This window comes from Maylandia zebra, linkage group LG1 (genome assembly GCF_041146795.1).
Source record: "Maylandia zebra isolate NMK-2024a linkage group LG1, Mzebra_GT3a, whole genome shotgun sequence".
NCBI lineage: Eukaryota > Metazoa > Chordata > Actinopteri > Cichliformes > Cichlidae > Maylandia > Maylandia zebra.
In genome coordinates this window covers 39,775,509-39,784,970 of record NC_135167.1, presented here as the reverse complement: position 1 = coordinate 39,784,970, position 9,462 = coordinate 39,775,509, and the positions used below count along the sequence as shown (strand labels likewise).

The 9,462-nt window shown below is 40.8% G+C and overlaps 1 long non-coding RNA gene across 2 annotated transcripts; it reads right to left on the bottom strand.

Moving 5' to 3' along the window:
• Window positions 1-897: 897 nt before the first annotated feature.
• LOC112431634 (uncharacterized) lies at window positions 898-8,918 on the bottom strand. 2 transcript variants are annotated; one of them, XR_013099413.1, is made up of 3 exons: window positions 8,802-8,918; window positions 2,199-2,445; window positions 898-1,132 (listed from the first exon to the last, which is right to left on the bottom strand). It is a non-coding gene; the product is annotated as an uncharacterized LOC112431634 (long non-coding RNA). The 2 variants fall into 2 exon arrangements; XR_013099412.1 differs by having other exon boundaries at window positions 2,199-2,568; window positions 8,802-8,916.
• Window positions 8,919-9,462: the final 544 nt, after the last annotated feature.

Here is a 9,462-nt window from a genome sequence, read left to right as displayed (position 1 = left end):
TTAATCCAGCAGCACGAAGAACAAGTGTCAGTGAGGTTTATCTTAATCATTTAACCCAGTTTACATTTTCCACCCATCCATTATCCTTATTAGCCTATCCCAGCTACCACAGGACGAGAGGCGGGGTACACCCTGGACGGCAGTCTACTACAGAGAGACAGACAACCATTCACACCTATGGGCAGGTTAGAATCACCAGTTAACTAAACCACACTAACTGCATGTCTTTGGACTGTGGGAGGAAGCTGAAGTACTCGGAGAGAACCCAACAAACACAGAGAGAACATACAGACTCCACACACAAAGGTCTGGTGGTGGAGTCGAACCCCGGACAGTGGTAACCCCCCCCCCCCCCCCCGTTTTGTCCTTAATAGATAATACTTTATTAATCCTGAAGGAAATTATGGAAACCTGTAACCTTAGCAAGTTTTATAGTTTACCTTTAAAAGACAAACTGAATTATTCAGCTGTAACTTCATAGGAACAAAATGCAGGTGGAAATAACTGACGATATGAAAATGTAACCTGTGATGTGTGATGTTGGACATCTTTCATTCAAAGGTTGCTCAAAATCATTTAATGACTATATTTAAACATGTGACGCTAATTTCAACATGAAGGAGCAAACATCCATGTAGTTGTGTAGATACGTGTCAGGATCTGCTGTGTCACCATCGCTGGCCCTGCGCCTCCTGCATAAGAAGTGACAGGCTGCTTCAGTCCTGCAGGTACAAAATGACTTTTTCATTTTCCAGGTGGTAACTATGACGACTGAGAAGCTGCTCACTTGGATGAATTCAAGTCACTGATTGAATAGCAGAAAGATTCACTCGTCATCTCAAGTAGCAAACTGAAAGCAGCAAACACTCAGGATGTAGTGAATGTGATGATGGAGAAGTACAGCCGAGAGTGTGTGGAGGTGACCAGAAAGGCTTTAATGAAGATGAGCAGAATCTGGTGCAGAGATGATCAGGTATCACCTCAGGAACCAAATAAAGTCAAAAACAAATAAATATGTAAAAAACGGACACATGGAGAGGATGGAGAGCAGACAATACATGCCTGCAGGTCCTCTGATGGACGTCACAGTCACTGCTGGGAAGTTAAATGAAGTTCACCTGCCACACTGGATCTGCATCGGTAAGAGGACATGAAGGCATTATTATTTAACAATAAATTACATTTATGATTCAAGTTTTCTTGTGCAGATGACGTCCCTGACATATTGGACAAGTTTGCAGTCATTCACATAGATGACTGTGGAGATGTTGTGGAAAAAGTGTCTGATTTTCTCTCCAAGAGCGCTCCTGATGAAAGTGGGCGTTCCTGTGAAAATCAACTGTAACGTGTTGATATATCAGACCAACACAGCTTTCCTCACACTGCATGTTTATCTGATCCCACGTGATCCTGGGCTACAGCAGGTTATTACATGTTTCACAGTATAAGATGGACAATGTGCAACAAATAAATCAGCAGACAGTAATATTACAATATTGGATCCCTGTAGCATCTTTACACACACACATATAAACATATATATTCTCTCGCTCTGTAGACGATGGACCGGAGAGAAGAATCCTGTGGATACAAAATCATCTGAAAGCCGCATCCAGAAAAGTCCTTGAAAATGTTTCATTGTTTCACCCTAAGAGCAGATTTGGATGGTGCAGAAATCTGTCCTCAGGTATGTTGAATTTATTTACTGCTCATTTGATCCCAAAACAATTTATAAATCTGTGTAAGGTCAGTAAATATATTAGTCTGTTTAAATTATATGAATGAATAATCATCAGATTTCTCTCCCTCAGTGGAAAAATATCTTACAGGTTCTGACTTTATCTTTTCATTCTTTAACAGGCGTTAAAGCTCAGATATGAAAGCAGAACTCCAAATTTCTTTGAAGTGTACATGAAGAATCCAGACAGTGACTTCCAGCTCAGACTGACGCCAGAAAGAGCTTCAGTCAGTTTGGACCCGCACTGTTAGAAAAGGTAAGATTTAAGCACGTCTACAAAACTGTATCATCACTGTACCACGTTCACTTTGAAGGTTTATTTTAGTGATCATTATGCAACACAGATGGCAAATGTTCCTGTGATCTCTTTATGCTGGTAACTAAAATGTGAATGAAGAAATAAGTCAGATATAAAATAAACACCTGTTCATGGTGAAGTATGTAACTGATGTATTCTCACCATGAAGTAAACTCTCCTGCTGTCTGACCATTAGCTCCAACATGTGTTGACACTGAGCAGTGAGTTGTTGTCTTTGCACCAAACTGCACAGCTGTGCACGGCTGATCTCCTCCAACAGAGTGATGATGGTGGTGTTGTCCTCTAACTTCATGAAGATATTCTCTCCATGTCTGTGAGAGCAGTCATGGCTGTTCAACATGAACAGGAGGGTGCTGAGTGCACGACCCTGGGGGACTCCAGTGTGGCCCTAGAGGGGAGGAGCCGTGATTACCAGTCTGAACAGCAGCCTGTTTGACAGGAAGTCCAGTATCCAGTTGCACAATGTGTTCCTGAAGACCAGAGTGTGGTACCATGTGGTACGCTGGAGCCACTATCAGGGACAAACAGAGACTGCAGCGTGTTGTGCGCTCTGCTGAGAAGGTGATTGGCTGCAGACTCCCATCTCTGCAGGACCTGTACACCTCCAGGACACTGCGGCGTGCAGCTCGGATCTCAGCTGACCCTTCTCACCCTGGACACAGTCTGTTTGACCTGCTCCCCTCAGGCAGGAGGCTCCGGTCCATTCGCACCAGAACCTCTCGCCATAAGAACAGTTTCTTCCCCTCTGCTGTCGGACACATGAACAATAACCGTATGACTGTTCCCACCACTAACACATGACCCTACGCTGTGTTCACTGCATCATTCCATGTTTGGCACTGATCACCACCTGCACTCATGTATATATCATGTATATATCTATCTACTTAGCACTTTTAATTCTTATTCTTATATTTTTATGACAGTATGTTTGCACTGAAGCACCGCAGCAATTTCCTAATGTTGTAAACCTGCTCAACATTTGGCAATAAAACCCTTTCTGATTCTGATTCTGACGAGTCTGCCAGTCGGCTTCACAAACAGCCTGCTGAGAGAGAGTTTGTTATATTTCACATGTATGAAGAGAGAGTGCAGGGCAGTGAAGACGACATCATCTGTGGCTGTATTCAGCTAACGACAGTGCTGACCTAGTAGGTGTGGCTGTTATTCCTCTCTTCCTCCTCCTGCCCTCTACCTGTTCGGTGCTGCTGCTTGCGCATGGCCGCTGTTTAGACCTTGGGTGCAATCAACAACTGTGCGCCGCCCTGCCAGGTGAGCCACATTAGAGCAATCAAGGGTGGGCATGCCTAGTAGACCTTAAAATGCATGCAGCAGTCATTTGACCCATGTGCGACATACTGAGAGGACAGCACTACGATCCACTTTTCCACTGTGAGGAAGACTTTGAACAAGACGGGCTATCGGTAAGCTCTTGAGCTCACATTTGCTGCACATATATTTGGAACTATGGAAGCTCAGTTGTGCAAATGTTTTATGCTTAGGGAAATAGTTGCTGCATTTAAGTTTAAAGAAATTATATTGACAAAAAAGAATGCTTAAGTTTGAATAAATTGTTTGTGCAGTTAGTGTTCCCACATATTTATGTTACTTAATATTAAAAATAGTTACCCCCAAATCCTTGGGTGGATCGTAAAACTAGTGAATAAATGTTTGATTTTGATTTAAAGAAAATAATTCTTTGTTAAGAAAACCCTTAAAGTCTCTATTAAAATGTTTGTAAACTCTAAAATGTATACTTTAAAATACAATTGTTTATAAAAGTGTTAAATGCAAAGAAGACACATTTTGTATATTTAAGAACCACAGTTAAATTAACAGTTAACCACATGGTAAATGGCTTTACTGAAGTGTATTTTGTTATTTCATCCGTCTTCTGTGTAATTTATCTGAATGGTTAATGAAATGTTCTTTATTTTTGTGTTGAAAGGCTTTTTACCTGCTGCTACCTACCTATCTACCTGGTCAAAATAAAGTTGAGTGAAATTCAAAGTCTGGTCTTTTTCAAGTGTGGGCACCTCACAGTCGGAGAACACTTGACAGTTATTATTAAAGCTAACGCCTACTGGTAGATCAGCCCAGTAAATACGGTGTTTCTCTATTTTCACTGGTTCATTTTTTACTTTCAGATGAAAACCAAAGAAGTGGTAAAGTACAAGGTTAGAGGTTTCACATGATTTGTGTATAAAAAGAACTGCACTTTGTGTTTGGCTGTGGTGGGTTCCCTTTGGTATGACAACATTAGTGCTGAATATTGGCATCCAATAATCAGACGGTGTCAGAGAGGGGAAGAAAGAAACAGACTCAGGCAGAGGCAGACATCTGTTTGACTGGTTTGAGGGTGAAGAGGGGAAAAAAAGCAGAAAGATACCGAGTTAGATTTGATTATGTACAAAGTAAAAAGAAACACAACAATGAATCAGTCTTTAATGTTTAACACATATCAGTGAGTTCTGTTTGGAAATAAGTAACAGAGGATGTAAGCTATGCATGGATTTAGTCTTTGATTATCAACATATGTGATGAATCTCTGCAATCTTTCCTCAGAAAACCACTTTGTGGATAAACACAGAGTGGAGCTGATCCAGAGAGTGAGCAACATCGAGCCGATTCTGGATGAGCTCCTGAAAGAAAAAGTTATCCAGCAGGAAAGTTATGACAGAATCAGAGCTCTGCAGACCTCTCAGGAAAAGATGAGGGAACTCTACAGCGGTCCCCTGAAAGCTGGCAGTGCCTCCAAAGATGTCTTCTACCAAATCCTTCAGACACACGAGACACTCCTTCTTAATGACCTCTGCTGAAAGGACGTTTGCTGAAATCCATTTTGTTCTACAGTGAAAGTATTTACAAAAAGGAAATGCTGACATTATGTTTCTGATATAAACATAAGAAATATCAGACTTTGTTTTATGCTTTAATATCATAGTGGGAGGATTTAAAACACTGGTTATAATTTGGACCTGGTGACATCATACAGGCTACGAATGTTTACTCTGTTGTTAATAATTATTCCAGAATAAATGCACTTAAAAAAATAAACTTTAACTTTTTATTTTATTTATTTTATATTTTGCTCTCCATAAAAATATATCCTGTCAAAATTATGCAAAGTAGAAATATGAACATGCTGCCAAAAAACCCAGAAAAAATAAATGAAAGCAAACAAGGTTGGAGCCGCATGTAGACGAGCAAAGTGCGCCAGCTTTGTTCAACATTACTCGGCAACAGGGAAAGTGAGGCAGGTTGCACTGGTGCATTTGTGACAGCTTCACTTGAAATGCCTCCACCGCATCATACATGCCATGTCCATGAACTGACAGGTTTCCTTGCGGAGCTCAAAAACTGAGAACTTTTATCCCAACTCAGCCAGCGGACCTCTGTATGATGAGGAATGTTGGCAAACTCTGAATCTATTTCCCACATAAAAGACTGAAATTGACGCTGATTTAAACCTTTAGCTCAGATCAAATTTACGGTCTGTGTTACGGTGATCATTACATGCTCCATTTTTAGGACTTTACCACACAGCCTTTCCTGGTGAGTGATGCAGTGATATGCTGTTAACTCACCGGTACAGTTCTCCTGCATCTTTACTAGATCCTACATCCTGCACAACACCAGCGCTCCATCTGTTGTCCCAGGGCAGTTTCATGTCGGTTACACTTTGAAATACCTTTTCAAACATGTCTTTTCCTGTCGTTGTCCCGTGCATTGATTTAATGTTCAATATTTACACTCCACGGATGAAGATGGTCAGCTGTGCAATGTCCATCATGTCTGTACTTTCATCCACAGCAAGAGAGTATGCAATGAAGGTTTTGCTTCTTTCACACAACTGTGTTCTTAAATCAGTGGGCATCTCACCAACCCGATCAGCAATCGTATTTCTGCTCAGGCTCACATTTGCCAAGATCTGCGTTTTGTCTGGACACAAGACGTTGCACAGCTTCATCATGCAGCTCTTCAGAAACTCTCCCTCGGTAAATGGCCGGGCTGATTTGGCTCCTCTGCTACAATAGAACTTGCTTTCACAACAGCTTCAGTTTGTGGCTTTGCTCTGGTGACAAACGTCTGCTGAATTGGTAAATGGCCTGTATTTGTATAGCGCTTTACTAGTCCCTGAGGACCCCATATCGCCGGGGCATGCATAACAATAATAATAAATCTATATAAAATGATCTTGCGGGCCATAAAATGTTATTCCACAACTTAGACATCCACATTACTCACACATACATATAGGGCTGTGGGGGTGGACACACTATACAGCGTCCAGCCTCACCTCTGGCGCCACCTCTGAATTTTAAATGCATGTAAACATTGAGGGTTCTCAAGAGGGGCCGTGCTGACACTCGCTGCTCTCTGGCAGGAAGCCATGCCCTGCCATGTTTTAAAAGCACTTTAGAACAGGACACAGCAACACTACACATGAGCGGGTGGAGGGAGGTTTGGGGTCTTCGTACACCTCTGGTGGGCCTGGGGCTCTGGTAACAGGTTTGAACGTAGGAGCGTTAGGATTTAAAACGCCCAAACGCCCCTGCTCTCGTTCTAAATACGAATTCATTCCATCAGATTTACCATTAACCGCACTTGAGACTCGGGACATTTCAGAAACTTTTAAAACATTCACCTCTGCTGCTGAAGCTGCTATTTCAGTTTCTAAGTCAAGCAGCTCCTTTCTTTTCTTAAGCTGTGTTTCTTGTTCTTCCAAAGCATGCTTTTCTTTCAACAACCTCTGTCGAACAAGAAGGGCAGCCATGTCAGCTTCTGCCATTATGCGTGCTGACAAGGCAGATGAAACCATTGAGCCACTGAGTGATGATTTACTTTTCCTACAACTTCTGCTTGCAACATTAGAGACGCTATCACTTGGATTAACATCATCTATCGCAGCACCTTTACCAACATTCCCGGTGTGCCTAGAAGCACCAGAACCCTTTCCAGCAGGTAATACATCAGAAGACTCAACACCAGGTGGATTTAAATGTGGCAAATCAAGCTCAGACACCTGATTTTTACTCTGAGGGTTTCCCTTTGCATCACAAAGCCATTTCTTTATCTCTTCCACAAACTCAGTATTATGTGCTTTCACACTTATAAACCAAGCAGTTTGTTTCTCTTGCTCTTCTTGAGGAAGCAAAGGAAGCAAGGTTTCATGCAGACGAGTTGCCTCATTAAGCAACACAGACAAATTCTCTAACTGAGCCTGAACAGTGGAAACATTATCCTCAGATTGCTTTAACTCTTTAATAATTTTTACGACCTTTTTAATTTTCTTAATCTTAGTGTGACGTTCTGTTTGCAGCCTTTCAATCTGATTCTCCAAAGCCTTAGCAGTCGATTTCGGCTGTCTTTTCTTTCCATCCACATCACCACATTGTATTAATTGGTGTGTCTCCATTTTTCTTCAAAACATTACAAAATCCAAACGCTGAACTGCACCTATGCCACACAGCCTCATCCCAACACATCAACTTGATGACATTCCCTTCAATCAACCTTGGACACACACAATTAACAGGAGCAATATCCCCCTCTATCTGCCTATTAAACCTAACTAACTCAACCTAGTCTTCTGTACATACTAGCGGTGGGTATTTATGTACCTCCATACCGTCAGCTGTGAGGAAGACAAACTGTCTTAAACACAAACTGCGGCGGTACTCCCAAGCCAATGGCTTCAGCCGCCTGATGCACAATAACTAGAAAGCAAATCAGTACAACGCCTTGTGCAGCTGTACTGCTGAAACCTAACAGGGGAATAAGACTCCTGAAAGAAATCTGTATTGTGTAGCCAAAGGCTTAATCTAAAAGCTGCGTGGACAAAGGCAACAGCAAACCATAAGACTCTCACCAATAAAACTCATCTATATATAAACAATCCAATAAAACCTATAAACTTTTCTGTTGACAATTTGTTGTGGCTCTTCCAACTATGGCCGCGGCAGGCTAAACATGAGGATACAGATGACGCGCAACAATAAAAGCATAAAATACACTTCTGTACCATTTGCTTCTTTTATTCCACATGCAGCTGTCCAATATACAAATCAGCACGTGGGATTAACTATTAAACAAATGCACAGACTGCACAAACAAATAACTGCTACTCACAAAGAACTGCACTAACTACTATACCAAACTACAACTTGGCCTATGGCATCAATTAGTGCATAAATATACATAAACCATCAAGTTCCAGTTAAAATACATCAAAATCATTCAAGCTGCGGTCAACAGAAAGTTTTGCCTCATGCTCACCTTACCTTTCTGCTCATCAACATCAGGTGCTGTAAACAGGTGAGTGCAACCACATTTATCATCTACCACACCCATGAAACACGCCCCACACGCCTGTGCACCAATACAGTGAGTCCATTTAAACCAACCCACTTAGTCAAAAAGGAACAACTCATATGGCTCCTACAGACATCATTTATGTTCTATTTTTAACATTTAATTAATTTTAATTATGAAATAAGTGTGATTTTTTTAAAGCATTTTGTTATGAAAGCTGAGAATAAAGCTAATAACATTTTCACATGATAAACAACCGTAAACTTTTATTGTCATTTCTTTCCTTTTTTCTCCAGGAAAGCATTTTGTGGATAAACACAGAGTCCAGCTGATCCAGAGAGTGAGCAACATCGCACCTATTTTGGATGAGCTCCAATACAAGGAAGTTATCGACCAAGAACAATATGACAAAATTAGAGCTCTGCCTACCTCTCAGGACAGGATGAGGGAGCTCTACAGTGGTCCCCTGAAAGCCAGTGCAGCCTGCAAAGACATCTTCTATGAAAGCCTTTTGGCAAATGAGAAATTTCTCGTTGAAGACCTTTCAAAGAAGTAAATGTGTTGGGAAAAAAACACATTTTTAGACCAAACGTACACGATCTACCTGAACATAACATGTTTACATTAAAAAGGTGGAGATGTCTTTTCTTTGTGGAAAATTGTTCTGCTATGTGGTGCCTTTGCTCCTCAGTGACTCTCCTTTAATTGATCCATTTTACATGAAACACTTTGGATATTTAAATTTTTTTATATTAAAAATGTAAATTGTATCACTTAAAGATGAACTGACGATGTCATCAGCCATGTTTTTATCCATGACTCAAACTGTCATAAATTTATTTTCAGATTTCATTATCTTCTATAAAGTAAAACATATATAGCAAACATTTATTGTCCTTAAAAATAAACCAGAATTAAACTCGAAGAATTAAAAGAATTTAATAAATTGACCTTTGAAACTGGCTAAACAAATAAAGTCACGATCCTCCTCAATCAACTTACTTTGTAATTAATCTGCAAAGCTTTGAGCATCAGACTTCACCTAAAGTACCTAAAATGAAATCAGGATCATTTACATGATGTCACTGGC